This window comes from Schistocerca gregaria, chromosome 1, assembly GCF_023897955.1.
Source record: "Schistocerca gregaria isolate iqSchGreg1 chromosome 1, iqSchGreg1.2, whole genome shotgun sequence".
NCBI lineage: Eukaryota > Metazoa > Arthropoda > Insecta > Orthoptera > Acrididae > Schistocerca > Schistocerca gregaria.
Window position 1 is genome coordinate 1,124,364,003 of NC_064920.1, and position 20,688 is coordinate 1,124,384,690.

The window sequence follows — 20,688 nt, forward strand, 5'->3', positions numbered from 1 at the left end:
GTTAGATAAATGATCTGTTGATTAATCGGGTAATAAAGTCTCAACCAATATCAGTAGCAAACATCACTTCCAAATAAAAACTTAAGAAATCGTAATGGTAGGAAGGTACCTTACAAGCTTCAAAATTCACTTTCACTAAACACGCAGATATAAAAACATATCCAAAACTCACAGTTAGCACACTTGTCAAACTCAAGTATTTATAACACGCTGAACTACAGCTCAGAACTGACAGTTTCAAATCCGTCCAGTCAGTAATCCTGATAACAGAAAATTATGTTTTCAAATAGGAAATATAATAATTTTGTTACAACGTCCATCCGGCATGTTGTTGTTGTTGTCTTCAGTCCTGAGACTGGTTTGATGCAGCTCTCCATGCTACTCTATCCTGTGCAAGCTTCTTCATCTCCCAGTACTTATTGCAACCTACATCCTTCTGAATCTGCTTAGTGTATTCATCTCTTGGTCTCCCTCTACGATTTTTACCCTCCACGCTGCCCTCCAATACTAAATTGGTGATCCCTTGATGCCTCAAAACATGTCCTACTAACCGATCCATTGGCCACACTTTTACACAATCATAAATTCCGTTGAAAAGTGACAGTTACTGCTCAATCTCCACACAGTTATGTAAGTTAACACCGCAGAAGTCACTGATGCTTAATACACGTGCCGTATCCCACTGCTTTCTTCTCCAATATCATGACATTCTTATTGTGGGAGAACATCCTACAGCACAGCGTGTTCAGGTTGGGCCCGCGCTGTCTTGTTTATCTGCCGTGGCAAAACACCCACAAACGACATCGGCCACAGCTCGCCGTAAGTTCCGTCCACACAATTGCACAGCCCACGGCTTATTGTTCCACCGCAACGCTGAATTCCCAAGCGTCTCGGTTAAAAAAAAAATGGTTCAAATGGCGCGAAGAGCAGAAGAGAGAGAGAGAGAGAGAGAGAGAGAGAGAGAGAGAGAGAGAGAGGGGGGGGGGGGGGTTCAAATGGCTCTGAGCACTATGGGACTTACCATCTGAGGTCATCAGTCCACTAGAACTTAGAAATAATTAAATCTAACTCACCTAAGGACATCACCCACATCCATGCCCGAGGCAAGATTCGAACCTGCGACCGTAGCGGTCGCTCGGCTCCAGACTGTAGCGCCTAGAACCGCACGGCCACTCCGGCCGGAATCTCGGTTTCACCATCAGTTCATTCCCACAGAGATCTAAAATTATTTACGCACAATTCAGACCATCCGGACCCCAACACTGTGCCGTTCTGTCCTTCTCGCTCTGTCCTCTCCAACCTTCCTCTCCTCGTCGCCAGAGGGCCACTCGCCACCAACTCGGCGCTCCAGTATCTCTGGCGAGGCCAATATCGACCTTAACACTCGCGGCCGAAACACATGCATGTCAAAAATCGGCACCGTAGGTAAAACATAGATTCGGGAGAGCCAAATAAAAAAAAATATCACCCCATCCCACCGCGCCAGTGTCCGTGGATGCTGTGAGGAGCGGCTTGCCTGTTATTTGCATCTAATGTTTTTGTTGTTGCTGTTGTTGCTTATGTTGTTTGTTGTTACCTGTGCGTGTGTTCCAGACGGGCGCCGCGCCGCTGGCGTCGACGTGCCGGCCTCAGTGCGCACCTAGCCTGACATGTGACATTCACACTCACGTTCACAGGTCAGTAGACTGCTTTACTATCACCACAAGGGCTCATTCTCAAATCATGCTGTATAAACTGTTTTTGTAAACTTCACCGCTGTACGCTACCAGAGTTTCCAGTGATCATGAATAGAATCTCTCTGCAGAAGTGTTTATATTTTATGTTTGCATACATGCCTATAAGTAGTCATTTTAAATAACTTTCAAGAGAATATATATAAATAGTCCGTGCCCGTAATATTATGGCAGACTTCGGTTCATTGGGAGAACAATGGGAAAATGGTTTGCGGCTGCAAAGTGTGCTACAATACAGATACGTGCAAAGATATGTCTAAATGTGACACGTGTGACAGAAATATATGCAGTCTGCACCGGCTCTCAGCCGAGTAGAATCGTCCTCTCGTAGCAACATTTCGATGGAATGCGTCTCCATCATCTTCAGGCAAAGTTCGCCTCAAGATGATGGAGACGCATTCCATCGAAACGTTGCTACGAAACGACGACGCTACTCGGCTGACATACCTTGAAAACTGCATATCTGAAATTCGCCGAGAAAGGCTGCACTCACATATAACGTGACAGAAATCTATACTATGTGCTTGTAGTACGTATATAACGACACCCTGTAACACTTATATCGATAAAGAGTACCTTTATTTTAAGTAACTGTGTATCTGCAATTTATCAAGTGTGCGGTCTGTGTTGTTTGAACTCCTTGATGTATGGCAAGAAATTTAGAGTTTTGTAATGTACATATGAGAAAAGCAAAAAAATGTTCAAATGTGTGTGAAATCTTAAGGGACTTAACTGCTAAGGTCATCAGTCCCTAAGCTTACACAAAACTTAACCTAAATCATCATAAGGACACACACACACACACACACACACACACACACACACACACACACACTAGGGAAGACACGAGCCTCCACCGGGACCAGCCGCACAGTCCACGACTGCAGCGCCGAAGATCACTCGGCTAACCCCGCACGTCAAAAATAATTAAATAAATAATAATGTTGAAATTTTAAATTATTGTAATATGAATATGTTTATAAAGTAAGTGTGTTTCTTAAAAGCTGTTTCATGCTTAGGGCGCTCGTATTTCTAACATGTAAACGCTGCAGAGAAGCCCCTTAGCAACGAAAGTGGCATGGCGCGATGTAAAAGGTGGATTTGGCGGTCGAACTCAGCGGCTCCTTTGTGTGAACGCCACGCTGCATGTGGCTAGCCTTAGCACGGTATACCTCGACGGTGCTAAGAGGGGCAATTGGAAGCTGAATTAGAAGGGATTTGTCTCGGATGTAGATCTGGCTATTATTTAGTATTCACGGAATAATGGAATGGCTCTAATATGAAAAATATCTGACGGCAAAAAGAGATTTCATAGAGCATTTGCACATCAAGAGTCCTGAGTGCAGCTAGCCGTCATTTCGCCTGCCACTAATCTTAACCACTGCTTCACAGCATTCATGTACTCAGTTACGTAATGTGTATTGACATGGACCAGTTAATTTTTGTGTTCTTTCAATAATAATCATATGAAACGTCAATTCGTGTTCGAAACCACAACTTCAATCCTGATCACGAGCCTTCACAGGGTGCTCACCTAAGTGCTTCTAAAGCCGATTATCCTAATTTAAATGAGCCACTCTTGAATTCATGTGTTTAGAAGTGATTTTTTGTCTAAAGTGAAAGAAGTAGCAAAAGTTAAAGTGAGAGTAAAGTGAAATTGTTAAGGTAGGAAGTTCAAGTACAAAAATTTAAACATTAATCAATGTGAAACCTTAATTATTTGAAAACGAAAACCATAAAAGTGATGTTGGATAGGCTTTTGCTAAAGTATCCTCAGTTTATTATAAAATAGAATTTTCTGGGATTAGAGTGCAAGTGTGTATAAGTATAATTGCAAAAACACCTGCTGCACAGGTGATTAAAGTACAAGTACATATAAATCTTTAATGAAACGATTTGCGGTAGTACTATTAGAAATGAAGTCATGCACATTTTCAAAGATAGTGCGGTTTTGGTATTCATCGTGAATGGTTCCTTTTGAAGTTAATTAAGACCAATGTTGCATTTTATTACATTACAAAATAATTTAAGTGTTATTTTGCAATAATCAAAGAACTTTGGGTAGTGAAACTATACCAGTTTATGGGTCCCCATCATAGTGTCCTCGTATTAAGAAAAAATCAACTATTGCTGTTTCTAAGGAAAATTTCTATTTGCAGAGGAGCTGTGTATTTAAAATATTATTTTTCTTTATTTGTGTTATTCATGTCAGTTAAAATAGAAGCACCTCATGTTCACTGCATGAGGTTCAGAACTAATTTTGATGTTTCAGTATTTTGACTAAGTAATGCTACTGATTGTGGCCGTCATTAGTATGAGTTCGGTACAATTTCGCTCCCCATAATTTACTGGTAGGTATGTAATTGGTAACTGCTGCTACACACAGTACAGCGTGCACTGTGTCAGTTTGTATCCTATTCGCTTTCAAAGGGAAATCTTAACAGAAGTATCTTCAATAACTAATATCCAGTTTTCTCAAATATATATTTCCAAATTAATGTGCCTAATGAGGCTGGCGACCATTCATTTTTTCCCTTCCCTTCCAACCTTACCACTTATGTTAACTCCCAAGGTTAGGGCCTACTTGGTTTTATTGTCAAATTCACAAAATACGAAATTATAGTCCGATACCCCTTTCCATTAGGCACACGCACGGTGTAACTTAGAAATCCTCTCAGAGGGTAACATTAGTGTGTTTCACGGCACGTTAGTGTTACACGGGATTTTCCGATGACAGAACTAAAAGTTCAGTTATCAGGGAATAATGTTATAGCCCCTGGGTGCATGAAAAGGACCACAAGTGAATGTAAAAATACACAACCACACAGATTAAAATAGAAACAGATTTAAATGAGATGTCAATAACAACAACAGATCATATCAATATATGATAAGTAGATAATTTCCTTTGTGCTAATAACCACTGAAGATTCCTGTCACGAATAGGCGAAAATGGTTGCGACACACAAATAAAATATTCGTTGGCAAACGACAATTTTTTTTATCTGTACGATAAAGAATAATTGAAGTGGCAACTGAGAATGTTTTCAAATATCAACAATATTGTTATCAATATAACATTATTTGTTAAATCTGTTCATGAAATTATAAAATTTGTTAGATCTCTGTTTGAAGGAACAGGTTCCAAGAAAGTAGTTTTACGAACAGGGGAGGTGTGGGGAAGTGGGAAGGCAGGACGCAGATGGGAGGAAAAATGGTGGTGGACGATTAGCTTCGCCATCTGTAGCGGGACAAAGCTTAATCAGACTTTAAACGTTAAACGAAGCGAAAATAAGCTTAAGGAGAGCAACACGACAACTGTTCATTCAATTCAAAAGTGAACTTTCCCCAACTATCATACCGAAAGTCCAATAAGGGTAATAAGCAAATTTAAATGTTTTACCCAGTCGCTCACTGAATATACTGGCATCGAAACTAAACACACAGAGAGGGCCTTATTACTGAATTTGGCCCTTAAATATTATTTCATTGCGGGAAATCGTAATGCGGTTCGCCCCCTCAGTTATGACACAAACGCTGCGGTTGTATTGTTGAACATATTAAGATAAACGGTCACGGAATACAAATTCCGTTAAAACTGCACAACAATGAAAAGGTATCGGGACCGGACGAGATTCTTGTAGGAGTTCACTGAGATTTTGCCAAAGACCTTGCTCCCCTATAGATGTAGTTTTTCAGCCGCTGGAGCAACGAAGGATGGAAAAAACGCATATCTTTCTCTTTTCGACAAGGGTGGTCGATAGTGCGTCTATACCATTGTTCACGTTCGTGCCTAGAATGTACGAGTTGTAATATATCATCCGATTTTTGGAAAAACATCATCCACATAGTTCCTAAGATTGCAAGAGATAAGTGCGACAGTTATCACACCATCAGCATTACAGCCAATGCATCCAAGTTGCTGACAAAAGTAAAATACAGAAGAATGGAAAAGAAAACTGAGGATTTGTTAGATGACGATAAGTCTCGCTTTAGGAAAGATAAAGGCACCAGGGAAGCAGTTTCGACGTTATGGTTGATAATGGAAACAAGACTGAAGAAAAGTAAGACACGCTCACATGATTTGTGGCCCTGAAAAAAGCGTTCGACATCGTAAAATAGTACAAGTAGTCCGAAATCCTCAGAAAATTAGGGCTAAGCTATAAGGAAAGGCGAGTAGTATACAATACGCACAAAAACCAAGAAGGAACGATAAGGGTGGAAGATAAAGTACGAAGTTCACAGATAAAAGAAAAAGCATTGGCGGAAATAAAAGAAAGATTCAAGAGTGAGTTTCCAATTCAAGATGAAACAATATTAATAATAAGATTCGCTGACGGCATTGCTATCCTCAATGAAAGTAAAGAAGAATAACAGAATCTGCTGAATTGAATGAACAGTGTGATAAGTACAGGATATGGATTAGAGTAAATCGAAGAAATACGAAAGTAATGACAAGTAACAGAAATGAGAACAGCAAGAAACTTAACATCAGTATTGATGATCACGAAATGGATGAAGTTAAGGAATTCTCCTGCCTATGCAGCAAAAAGTTATGACGGATGAGGCAAGAAGGACATCAAAAGCAGACTAGCACTGGCAAAAATGGTATTCCTGACCAAGATCATTGTACTAGGATCAAACATAGGTCTTCATTTGAGGAAGAAATTTCTGAAAATTCACGTTTGGAGCAGAGCACTGTGCGATACAGAAACATCTACTGTGAGAAGGGCAGGACGTAAGAGAATCGAAGAGATGTGATGGTACAGAACAATGTTGACAATTAGGTGGATTGATAAGGTAAGGAATGAGGTCCTCCGCGAAATTGGCGAGGAGAGGAATACATGGTAGAGAACCAATTAAGACATCAGAGAATGACTACCACGGTGCTCGAGGTAGCCAGAGAGGGTAAAAAGTAAAAACTGTAGAGGAAGTTAGAGACTGGGATATATCTATTAAATAATTTCAGCTGCTACTCTGATACAAAAAGGATGTAAAAGGATGTCACAGGAGAGGACTCGACAGAGAGAGATTGGTTCGCCTACATGTTCGAGTGCTCACCGCGGCTGGCTGCCACGTTCAGGACTTCCTTCCAGATGGAAGCCAACACGTACTTAAAGGGACAAATGCCGTAAATATGAGGGTAACAACAAGAGTATCCCAAGCAGCTGTAATAGTGCGCACACTGTTTTCAGTACATATTAAAGATCCGCCGTGAAATCTATCACCGGTGATACACCGTCTCATATGCGACATGATCACCCGTGAACATTCTCATCCACAAGGGATGTGAGATGCAGCCTTCATATGTTACACGGTGAGTTCCTGAATCTAACGCTTCTCGCCAAAAATAAATGCTAGGTGCAAAATACACAGTGGATTGAGCGCTGATGTTGATCTCACTCCATCTGTGCCCCTTTCTCCCATCACGACTAGAGACAATTTGCTTACCATTTGTTTCGTAAAGATGACACGTTTTTGCCTCCTTTCGGCTTCTTCGCCGCCGACCACTGGCTCTAATACGCATGCAATAAACATTGCATACCGGAATGGCACGTTATTACAGTGAGAATTGCGAAATAGTATTATGAAACCTAATTTTCTTTCTATTCGTATCATCACAAAATCAGGAAAACGATTTCTAGAACCAGTTTAACGTTAATATAAGCAACAAAGTTCCAGGTTAATAATGATTTCTAGGTCACCGTAGAAATTCATAGAAAATGTTTTGAAAAATACGAGTTCGCATAGCTACTCTTTTTGAGGCAACTTTTAACATATCGTTCCTTTTCACTCGAAATCACACTTCACACACGGAATCACGCATTGCCTCTTCGGAAACCGGTCGTTGAATCCTTGTGAACTATCTTTACTCTTTATTCCGGGAGGGATTGTGATTGGCTGATTCTGTCCACCAATGATATAAACATTAACTGAAAGTTAAAGATTTTTCTTTTTTGTATGAACTGAGAGACCTTGAAATTATTGTTAAAATGTTGTCAAATCAAATAACATCAGCAGTACTGCTGGAGACCTTTATGAATGTTTAAACAGTAAATCTTGGTACGAAGCCTCATAGAAAAATCACCGCTGTATCTATCTCACGCTCTGAGACCGCCTGTGGCTTAGTGGTATGGTAAGTCTTACAATCCTAACTTCTTGCTAGCGTACAGAGACTGAATCTTTCTACACTGATTTCTATAGAGCGTAATAACAAAACGCAAGAAATGCCACAAAGGCAGAAACACAAGAAGACTGTACCAAAATGCGGGAAGTCCTGCAGAGAATCGACGAATGATGCTGGGACCAAGATTTATGTCTGAACATAAACAAATATAATTACTGCAAATAAACAGGCAGTGAAATTCGCTACCCTTCGGTTATACTACATCTACCTATATTCTCCTCAAACCGCTGTAGTTTGCGTCATTTTCACTCGCAAGCAGCGAAGGGAAAAAACCACTATCTATATGCGTCCGTATGAGCCCGAATTTCTCATATCTTATCCACGTGATCCTTTCGCGCAGTGTATGTTGGCGGCAGTAGAATCGTTCGGCAGTCAGCTTCAAATGCCAGTTCTCTAAATTTTCTCAATCGTGTTTCTCGAAAAGAAAGTCGCTTTCCCTCCAGGGATTCCCATTTGAGTTCCAGAAGTATTTACATGTCACCTGCTGAAACGTCCCCTTAGAAAAATTAATGAATTACTGTGTTGGTAATCCTCTTACATTATTTGATTTTCAAACAGCTGAGCAGAACTGAACGTACTCAGACATTTTGCTCTTTATCTACACTCCTGGAAATTGAAATAAGAACACCGTGAATTCATTGTCCCAGGAAGGGGAAACTTTATTGACACATTCCTGGGGTCAGATACATCACATGATCACACTGACAGAACCACAGGCACATAGACACAGGCAACAGAGCATGCACAATGTCGGCACTAGTACAGTGTATATCCACCTTTCGCAGCAATGCAGGCTGCTATTCTCCCATGGAGACGATCGTAGAGATGCTGGATGTAGTCCTGTGGAACGGCTTGCCATGCCATTTCCACCTGTCGCCTCAGTTAGACCAGCGTTCGTGCTGGACGTGCAGACCGCGTGAGACGACGCTTCATCCAGTCCCAAACATGCTCAATGGGGGACAGATCCGGAGATCTTGCTGGCCAGGGTAGTTGACTTACACCTTCTAGGGCACGTTGGGTGGCACGGGATACATGCAGACGTGCATTGTCCTGTTGGAACAGCAAGTTCCCTTGCCGGTCTAGGAATGGTAGAACGAAGGGTTCGATAACAGTTTGGATGTATCGTGCACTATTCAGTGTCCCCTCGACGATCACCAGAGGTGTACGGCCAGTGTAGGAGATCGCTCCCCACACCATGATGCCGGGTGTTGGCCCTGTGTGCCTCGGTCGTATGCAGTCCTGATTGTGGCGCTCACCTGCACGGCGCCAAACGCGCATACGGCCATCATTGGCACCAAGGCAGAAGCGACTCTCGTCGCTGAAGACGACACGTCTCCATTCGTCCCTCCATTCACGCCTGTCGCGACACCACTGGAGGCGGACTGCACGATGTTGGGGCGTGAGCGGAAGACGGCCTAACGGTGTGCGGGACCGTCATGGAGACGGTTGCGAATGGTCCTCGCTGATACCCCAGAAGCAACAGTGTCCCTAATTTGCTGGGAAGTGGCGGTGCGGTCCCCTACGGCACTGCGTAGGATCCTACGGTCTTGGCGAGCATCCGTGCGTCACTGCGGTCCGGTCCCAGGTCGACGGGCACGTGAACCTTCCGCCGACCACTGGCGACAACATCGATGTACTGTGGAGACCTCACGCCCCCCGTGTTGAGCAATTCGGCGGTACGTCCACCCGGCCTCCCGCATGCCCACTATACGCCCTCGCTCAAAGTCCGTCAACTGCACATACGGTTCACGTCCACGCTGTCGCGGCATGCTACCAGTGTTAAAGATTGCGATGGAGCTCCGTATGCCACGGCAAACTGGCTGACACTGACGGCGGCGGTGCACAAATGCTGCGCAGATAGCGCCATTCGACGGCCAACACCGCGGTTCCTGGTGTGTCCGCTGTGCCGTGCGTGTGATCATTGCTTGTACAGCCCTCTTGCAGTGTCCGGAGCAAGTATGGTGGGTCTGACACACCGGTGTCAATGTGTTCTTTTTTCCATTTCCAGGAGTGTATTCTAATCAACACACAACTGACACACTATGTTTTTAGCGCAACGCAATCTGACTTTCAATAATCCCTACAAACGAATGGCCCTGACTAACATTAAACTATACCTTCCACAAATCACTTACCTCACAAAAAATCTTCATTACTCGAACTACTGCAATACAGCGAGCACCACTACTGCCACCTAAATAAAAGATTCAAACTACTGAAGGCACTAACTACTGATAGGCATAGTTAGCAAATGAAAGATTTTGATAAAGAACAAACAATGTATTTATCTTAATAGTGTTCAAAAGTCATAATATATATATAGCAGTTCATGGCACCCAGTCTTACAAATTTACTGTCTCTGATGGACATACGTCCAGATCATCCGCTCTGAAACTCCGCCATTTCTCTCCCCACATCCACCACTGCTGGCGGCTCACCTCCAACTGCGCAACGCTACGCGCTGTTAACATCCAACTGCCCACTACAATAGAGAGTTTTTGAACTATGCCATCCAGCCACAGACTGCACATAGCACAGCCAGTGATTTTCATAGATAGCGCTACGTGGCGTTACCAATATAAAAACCTAAACAGTCTACTTACACTGCGTGTTAGTAGATCGCTTCAGAATTGCCTCGACTCGTCCTTCAAACCCGTCTGTTACGGAGCCCAAACACTCGTGCAGTACTCAAGAATAGGTCGCACCAGCGTACTATACGCGGTCTTCCTTACAGGTGACCCACTCTTTTCTAAAATTCTCCCAATACACTGAAGTCTCATATTCGACTTCCCTACTACAGTTTTCAAATGCTCGTTCCATTTCATATCGCTTTGGAACGTTACGACCAGATGTTTAAACGACTTGACTGTGTCAGGCAGGGCGTTAGTGATAATGGATCTGTAAATTACATGTTTGATATTTCTATTCATCAGTATTAAGTTTTTCCACATTTAAAGATAGCTGCCACTCATCACGCCAACTAGAAATTTTGCCTAAGTCGTCTCGTATCTTCGTAAACTAACTCAACTTCCACACCGTACCGTACACCACAGCATCACCAGGAAACAATCGCAGATTGCTGCCCACCCTGTCCACCAAATCATTTATGTACATAAAGAACAACAGCGGTCCTATCAGGCTTCCCTGTGGCACTCCTAACGATACCCTTGTCTCTGACGAACGCTCGCCGTCAACATAATAGGTTCTGTTACTTCAGAAATCTTCGAGCCAGTCACATATCCTAGAACTTATTCCATATGCTCGCACCTGCAATAGGATACCGCGTCAAATGCTTTCCGGAAACCTAGAAATATGGAATGTGCCTTTTGCCCTTCATCCATAATTCAGAATATATCTTGTAAGAAAAGGGCAAGCTGAGTTTCTCACGAGTAATGCTTTCTAAGACCATGTTGGTTCGTGGACATAAACTTGTCAGTATCAAAAAAGTTTTATATATTCGAACTGAGGATATGTTCAAGAATTCTGTAGTAAACTGAAGTTAGGGATATTTGTCTGTAATTTTACGGATCTGATCATTTATCTTTCTCATGTACTGGAGTCATCTGCGCTTTCTTCCAGTCAACTGGGGCTTTGTGTTGGGAGAGATATTCACGATAAATGAGGGCTATCTAATAGGCCACTGCCCTAGGGTACTCTCTGTAAAACGGAATTTGGATTCCATATGCACCTCGTGATTTTTTTCTTACAAATATTTCAGTTGTTTCTCTGCGCCAGGGATGCTTATTACTATGTCGCCCATACGGGAGTCTGTCGGAAGGTTAAATGACGGTATCTGTGTACGATACTCCTGTGTGAACTATTTCTTAACTGTTAAATTTAAAACTTCGCCTCTTGTATCGCTGTCTTCCACCGGCGCATCAGCCTCGTCAATAAGGGACTGAATGGAAGATTTAGAACTGATTAGAGATTTTGCATAAGACCAAAATTTTCTCGGTTTATGTGCCAGATCGTCTGCTATTAACTACAAATCACTAGAAACAGTAACTATCTAAAATATTGCTAGTAGCCATCTGAGCATGAACGACCACTTAAAAGCAGTAAATGTAAGAAAAACTGTCTTACATTCACTGGGAGAATGTTAATGTAATGTAATTGATCCATGGGATAAGGGGCACACATTGCACTTGTTTGACCAATTGTGCTGGGACGGCAACCAAGAGTCGTGTACCAGAGAAGTCAAAGGTACCTCAAGTAGTAATATATCTTTATGTGAATACTGTCTTTTGTTCTGGAAGTACAGGATCTGCCACTAATGGTCAACTCGACTGTAAATGATGTTTCAATGGTAGGTTTAGGTGCCCTGTAGAGAGGAACAGGAGCCATGGAAAACTCATAGTGTAACACCCATTAACGTCCATTACCCTAACCACGAATTTCGATGTGCTGCCTTCCACTGAATCTCAAACGGAGCCAGTAATATGAACTGCACCTCTTCAGAAACATTCTGTATCACGTATCACGTGTCAAGGGAAGGTGCACCAAAATTAGTAGGAGTCTGTTAATCGTCAGCAGTTCAAACATGGAGTAATATCACCCTTAGGGGAAAAATGCTGCAAAAGATGGCACGCAACAAACTGTGCACTAAGTGTACATGTCTGTAGACGTGATTCAACACATTGAAGAAGAAATCTTGAACATTGCTGCGAAACAGCAATTATATGTGAATCTGAAGAGGTTGCGAAATCAGCCAAACAGTTGCAAAACAAAAGTTTATTAGCCCTTGACATAGGTTTCGATGTTTTAAAAAATGTATTCTTCAGAAGTAGTGGGCTTTTTTACATCACATCGGCTTCAGCTAATCTAATGTACCATCATGTGATATAGCAAGCCCCACTACTTCTGAAGAAGACATTTTTAAAAACATCGAAACCTAGGGCTAATAAACGTTTGTTCCGCAACTGGTTGGCTGATTTTTCGACCTGTTCACATTGGAGACGCTATTCTGGCAGCCAGTGAGACAACAGGGTACAACTAACCCGAGGGAAAAATGTAGTACTACGTGACGATCCACCACCACGTACAGTAAGGAATGCTGTGGATTATTGATATAGATATAGGCAGTAGAGTAACGGGCATTCGGGACGAGCATGTCCACTTGCGATCATTGGTACCCCCCACTCCATTCATCCCCGAGGAACGGCTAGAAATTGATCAGGGTCACCCAGAAGAACCCTCACAAGTCTAAGGCAATTGTGTTAGTTGTATTAAAGGTCCTGAAGTAACTCTGTAGTCGTCAAGTGCCATACAATTCGCGGGAAAACCCTCTCAGACAATGGGAGCACAATGAAATGGTGGAAAACCCCTTCCCCCCTGGACCAATGAGGATCAAGCATCCCCTTCAGCCCCTCCGCATCTTTTTCATCTATAACTGGGACGCTTTGACGGGTGAAGTTCCTTCAGGAGCTGGACAGTATAGGGAGAGGATAATGATGTCTACTCCTTAACAACAAATAACGGTAAGTCACAGCTATTCTCCCATAAGATTTCAGATAAACACCTTCAGTGTCTAAATTTCCAGTTTTATTTATGCTGAAAAATTTAGACATTCAACAATCGGTGTCCAGCAACTATCTTCTATAAAGATGGACTTACAGAGATTCCCACATCATCCTCAGGCCTCGAATGAGGGGGACCTGCGCTGCTGGAGTCATAATGTAAGAAAGGGAGGGGAGGAGAGAGCTCAGTTCCAATTGGTTAATGGGTTTCCCCCCATTTTATTGCTCTCCCATTGACTGAGATAGATGGGGAGAGAGCTCCCAGACAATTTTAATATCGCTTGGCCACTATACAGTTACGTCATGACCTTGAATATAACTTGAACAGTTGTCTAAGACCTTGGGAGTTCTCCTTCATGATCCTGATCAATTTCTAGTGAATCTCTGGGAAACAGGATTGGGGAGCACGAAGAACATACTTATCACTCTAACGTGATATTCAAGGCAGAGGTCGTCCCGTGTGCCCACTGTTAGCCCACTGATGCAGATGTAGGTGAATAGGATCACATAGGTATTGCACTGCTCCGCTTCACTGACCATATTGCTATTTTAATTGGTGGTGTATCATCCAAGCAGAATTATCCGTGAGGAATATCTTAATGTGAGATAAGTGCAAGCATATGAGATACAATAACGTCTAAACAATTATGAAATGCTCCTCGATTGCACAAAATACCTGGTGTTTACCTAGGTTTCAACGTGGGTAACCACGCCTTCTTCAGAACAAATATAAAATAGCTTGCTTAAATAGGCATAGTCAAAGACTATAATCAACACCTACAGCGGCAAGACCCCATAAAAGTTTTACAATTACACGGTACATATGTACCAAGTCAATATTACTTATCTCAACCCTGTGTGTCACACACAGGTTTGAGATAAGTAAGTAATATTATTGACTTGGTACATATGTACCGCGAATTTGTAAAAAAAAGTTATGGGGTCTTGCCGCTGTAGGGGTTGATTATAGCCTTTGAATATGCCTATTTAGGCAAGCTATTTTACATTTGTTCTGAAGAGGGCGTGGTTACCCACGCTGAAACCTAGGTAAACACCAGGTAGTTTGTGCAATCGAGAAGGATATTTCAATATTATTTCGATACTTATGATTGCTGACGCGCTGCAGTGCTGGAAGTTCTACAATAACTTCTCTTTGTCAACAGTACTTTACCACTCGTTTGTGGTGGATGCTTACGAGAAGGAACGGCTGAGCTACGAGTCGGAACATTGTTTACTGAAAGTCCCTCCCTACCCGTATATGTTTCGTGTGAGAGAAAAGGCCCCTCACCAAGTCCTTTTCTCTCAACTACTCACCCAGCAGCATCTGCTAGTAGTAAGCATAAAGGATGTAATTTTCTCTTGTCGCCGGAGGTGTAGATAGTAATCGGACCAAAGACAGATATCTCTTGTGTTGCTGCAGGCACCCCTCAGACGGACAAAGGATGGCACAAAATTTCCATTGTCGTCCAGCGGCGGGCGGAAATTACAGCTGGTACCACCTCGTCTGCATACCTGGAGTGACAGACGTCCCACCTTTAATACAGTCCGCCTGTGTTTGCTTTGGAGCGGTTAACGAGGTGGAAGACGCATTCGGTGTGTGCGCGTGCGTGAGGAGGCGTGTTTGTGCGCAGGCCGCCGCAGCAGGCGCTCAAAGGCGGGTAACAGCGTTTGTGGCCTCTTCCTGCGAGGACGGCTTCGACCGTCACAGACAGAGCGCGTATTGCTGCAAGCTTCATCAGAACAGTTGTGGGGTAGGGTGCCCGCTGGACGACCACAGCTGACGCTGCAACAACAACTCTACTGTTATCCCGTTAATTACGTCTTTTATCATTTCGTAGGCTGTCGTACTTGTTGTTAATACTGGTCAAAGAATGGAAGATACTGAACGAAGTACTTGGTTTAGAAAGGACGAAACGCTTCTGCTGATGGACCTGCATGTCGAAAGTGCAGTATTGTGATTAAAATTCATGGTGAAACGATATCAGTGATTTGCTGAAGACATCCTCTGATGCAGTGTTAGGATCTGGAAATGAGGGCAGGGGTTGACGGGGTGCGGCGCGCGGTTCTTTCCGTCCCTTTACGACGAACCTGCAGTTACCTGTGAACATTGTCTCAGCATTTCATCAGTAGGGAGGCCGAGAGAACCCTACTCTACTTCGACGTGAACCAGGCTGCAATTAAAGTCACTAATCTACGTTTCGGGAGAAACTTTTCACGTGAAATGAAAGGTTTGAAATTTTGTCCTCAATTAATAAATTCTGAAACTTAGGTGAACAAGTACTACTGCCAAGACCGTCTTAGTCTTAACACAGTCAGTCACTATACTTTCACTCACGTTAGCAAGTGTATTGTGTTCCATTTCCCGAAAACGTAAATAGCTACAAAAAGTGTTGTGTACATAGTTCCGCGTAGTCAGCGCGTACACAACTTTCCCACTAGAGCGCGCCCCGCTAAGCACAATAGCGCAGGTGCAGCGTTCGTCCGTCTCCGCACTAAGAGATGGCGCTGTCTTAGAGACGGATCAAATTCTGCTTCCGCCGATCCGCGTATTAATATGTCACGCAGCCAATGAGCTTGCTGCTACCGTAGAACCTTTTCTCCTCGCGGATCACACTCGCACAGTAATACCTGAACGCGCGAGGTATTATAACGAGTGTACAGACCTCCGATTAGTCAGTCTGCATTTGTCGGCACCAGTCTGTACCCCTCTGCATTAATCTGTACCAGTCTATAGTCAAGTTTCAGTCTGCGCCTAATAAGATTATCATATTCTTGTACATAGCCATGAAGAGAAATGTATAGACACTTTGTCAAGTATCAGAGATATGTGAGAATAAGATTACCGTACCAATACCAAAGGAACTTCAGATTATCAATTGTAAATAGCATCCAGAATCAAGTTAAGTAATTTCTATGCTTTCTATTATTTTAATAAGTGTGTGTGAAAATTAATCAAGTTCTGTTTAAAGTTGGTCACCGTCAATCTGCTACTCTAAGCGTGCAAGTGGCATTTCTATCGCTTGACCTAACGGCAGAAGATAAACACGCCACTATAAGACCACGAGACATATTAATGACACTCGCCTACTTCGTTAGAGCGACAAGTCAAATAATCTGATGGTGTGTGTACCGAAGGTCTTACAGTACGCACACCACAAAAAGACGTATTGTTTTTGTTGAGAATGCTCGCCAAATATTAAGTGGGTCGGTACCTAATGAAGTCACAGTTTTTAGCCATCGACCTGCTCAATACGCCACGCGGAATATATGTCTTTTCTCGTTACAAAATTCACTTAAAATTCCGAAATTTCTACACACACATTGGAATAATTATGCCGTCACTTTACCACACGTTTGATGTATGAAACACTGCTAGATCCGGCAACTTATCATTTACATCGGAACTACTACAATACACGTCCTAACTGTTTCATGGCTAGGCTCCGACTCTCTAGAATGCTCCAAGTCTTCCTACCAGCAAAGAAAGGCGCGCGAAGAATATTGCTTTACTATTGGTCAGTTTACTCAACAGCCAATAGCAAAACAACATTCTCCCGCGTCAGTTCGTGCTTTTCATCAATAACCAATCGCAAAATAGTAAACCTAAGGACTGCACTTTTTACCGACGTAATTATCTAACATGCTGAAGTTTTGTTTCTGCATAAAGTTATTTACTATTGTTATTTATACCTAAATTAACTTTCCCTTTAGCATAAACTTACTTTACAAATCTATTCTACAAAAGTTACCTTTGGCCACATCCATATTTCTTCGAAATGTTCCCACACTAAATCACACTACATAACTTGTTAAACAATTATCTTCGTATTAACCTTAAACCACACTCACGCATCATTCATACTGCTAAAACACATTTATAACATTTTACCTACACAAAAAGACATAATAACACTTTATGAAAATACTAGAACAGTTTATGAAAAACATTCTATTACTTTAGTGCACTCTAGTGGGCACAATCGAAACTAAATCAGTCCCCTATCCAATATTGTCCTCTATCGGCTGATACATAAACTACGTGCGCGTTCAGTCTCGCGTCACCATCTGCCACTATCCAGCTCTGAGACACATCTCCCACTTAACCGCCTCCAAGGCAGGATCGGTATACGGCGCTACGCCTCAGGGGTGGGGGAAGGGGGGGGGGGTAGGGGGGGGTGTTGTGTTAGAATATATTGGATTCTCTGACGCACCGTTCCTACTCCTCATAAAATCTAACACGTTGTCACGAATACTGTCGTCATTCCGCACCTTAGGAATGAGGAGTATTCGCTGGGCAACATTACAGCCCTTAAAGGGAAAACAGTGGTTGCTGTCGAATTTAGAAGTAGCTGAAATCCTTTGCGCTCGAAGAGACGAATGAGTCAGCATTAAATGAGAAGACAGAAGCATCGAAGGAACATTTCTGGGCCCGCTTTAGCGATGTCCTCCTTGAGAATCAGCTGCCAACTTATTTTACTTAGCGGCGTTATGTTTCAAGCATTGTACAGTAGACATTAGCATCGTTTTGGGCTGTGTTATGTGCGGTAGATTATAGTACTATATTTTATTGGTGAAGGCAGCTGCTTTCAGTTTACCATTGAGTCTTGTGATAGTATTATACTTCAACATGAGCTGTTCAGGAGGACTTTTATAACTGGCAATGCATCTTTGCCGCTGGTTTTTTACTTTCTACGGTGCTTAGCGGCATGGAGTATTATTCTCCAGGACAATATAGATTTTTACATGGTTGTCAGTGTGTGTACTGTTCCAACTATTTGATTTATTTACTTGTTTTGTAGCATTTAATAGTAAGATAATATAGTTCCAATACCTGTTGTGGTAATGCATCACACATTTGAAAACCGGTGCGTAACGTTCCCAGTGCTGGTGTACAACATTTTCGTAAATTTAAAGCTTGTTACAGAAAGTTAATAAGTAAGCTAGAATGTTGGCGATTTTTATCTTATATGTTAATAAGATTGTAATTAAAAATACATTGCAGGGTCTTTTAAGCAACTCAGTATAGCCACTTTCGCACACTGTGCTATTGCGAGCTTGGAAAGACACAAATAATACATTGCAAATAAAAGTGCCTGAAGAATAATACGTGGGGCTCACCATCAACCATCTTGTATACAACAGTTTAAGAAGTTAAGTATTTTAACTGGGCATGAGAGTACATTTTTCGTAGATCACTAGAGTTCACCAGGAACAATGACATCCGTTATACCTTCATTAATATTCATTAAAATGACCTTAGCACAGAAAGGAGTGAATAATATTGCTACCAAAATCTTTGATTACTTACTCAGTGACAATAAATTCCTGAAAGCCGAGGTAAATTAGAAAATAAGATGAAAAGACGCTACTGGACGACTTCTTCTGCTGTATAGCAGAATTTGTATTTAGATAATTATGTTATTTCATAACTTATTTTATTAAACCAAATATTAATGTCTGGTTCGTGAACTTGTCTGTGAATTGGTAGCATGCACCCATATTTATGTCAAGATTCTGTAAACTGACTCCCACCGTTTCATTGATAGATGTAGTGTAAAGCGACCCACAGGACCTATATGTAATTAACGTAGTCTATTAGTTGCTCATACTCTGCTTCAGTAAGCATATTAAGCATACAACAATATGTTCGTAAAACAGAGTTTTTGTGCTGGTGATGACAACATACTACCACAAAAGATCATTTTCTTATTTTAGCTCAGAATTTACTGTTGGTCACACTACTGGACTCTAAAAATAATTTTTTTATAGTACTCTATACTACTTAAAGAAAATCAATATATGCAGATCATATCAGTGGAAGGAAACTTACTGACTTCTATGTGTTCACTAGTATCAGACAGATATCGGTCTGTGTAAGTTTGTTTGGAGCACAGCATTGCATGGTAGTGAAACGTAGACTGTGGGAAAACTGGAAAAAAACAGAAGCGGGGCGTCTGAGTTGCGGTGCGACAGAAAAATGTTGATAATTAGGTTGACTCATAAGATAAGGAGTGATGAGATTCTCCACAGACTCGACGAGGAAAGCAATGTAATTAAGAGACTGACAATAAGAACGGACAGGACGATAGGACATCTGCTACAACATCGGGGAATAACTTCAATGGTACTGCGGGTATCTGTATAGGGTAAAGACTATAGAGGAAGACAGAGATTGGAATACATCAAACAAATTATTGAGAATTGAGGTTGCAAGCCCTACTCTGAGGTGTAGAGGTTGGCACAAGAGAGGAATTCATAGCCGCATCAGACAAGACAGGAAGACTGATGAGCCCAAAACAAGGCGTCATTGTATGGATAAGATAGAAGTGTCGAGCACAGTAGCAGAGGAGAATCTGAGACGAAGAAACTGGAAGTAGTTGATATTTGAAGCTGTTGAAGTATGTCAAAACCTAGGTTACTGGAGCCTGTACAGTCACTTCGTGCAATAGTAAACTTGGAAGGATCAGTAAAGAGAAAAATTGTGGGAACAGAAAAAGAGTTCAATATGAAGAAAGCGGTCACATTTTGGAAAAAAAATAGTAGGTAGTGGGAGGTCGCATTTGCTCGCACATTATAAATACAACTTCTCGGTCGAGACAGCTGAGTCGCTAAAAGCGATGGTTTGATATTTTCAGGCTGGGACAAGCGTTGTTCAACAACGTGTTATGCAGTATAACACGTTTTATTACCACAAAATTTACTCCTTATTCAATACAAAAGACTTGCATCCTTCAGTGTAACATCTGAATGAAATGTGAATGAGATACATATTTCAGCAAAATCTAAATGAGTACGGAGTAAAGTAGACCAACAACGAATGTGGGAAGATCTACAGAAGAATGAAAAAATAATCGAGAGAAAATTAATAATTTCATTGGTGTACATTTTTACTTTTTTGTGAAATGTTTATTCACGTGTGTTATTAAAGAAACGTGTTAATGTCTCATTCCCAGCAGAAATATTTTCCCGTGCAGTTTAATTATTCTGAAGGAGAGCATTGTCTCTCGCCGGCATTACAGTCGGTCCATGCGCTCAAGCGATCAAAGGAGGGATTAGTTATAGGCCGCTGCCTCTACACAACATTCCCCGATCACAGCATTCCCCTGGCGTGACGTAGGGATGGCACAAACGTTGATTAAGATGCACTGGGAATAGAACCTCCGTGTTTCGGATGAATGTCCATACCCTTACAGTAAATGCGGACTGGAATACGATTGCTGATCATGTGTGCATTTGCTTAATCCCTGCACAT

General features: G+C 42.1%; 1 protein-coding gene across 1 annotated transcript in view; it reads left to right on the forward strand.

Moving 5' to 3' along the window:
* The first annotated feature begins 1,619 nt into the window (after window positions 1–1,619).
* The window catches only part of LOC126292487 (uncharacterized), a 460,325-nt gene continuing 441,256 nt past the window's right edge, over window positions 1,620–20,688 (forward strand). Inside the window, exon 1 of the mRNA XM_049986256.1 lies at window positions 1,620–1,676. The gene's annotated coding sequence lies outside the window, so the exon portion shown is untranslated. The remainder of the gene's footprint in view (window positions 1,677–20,688) is intronic.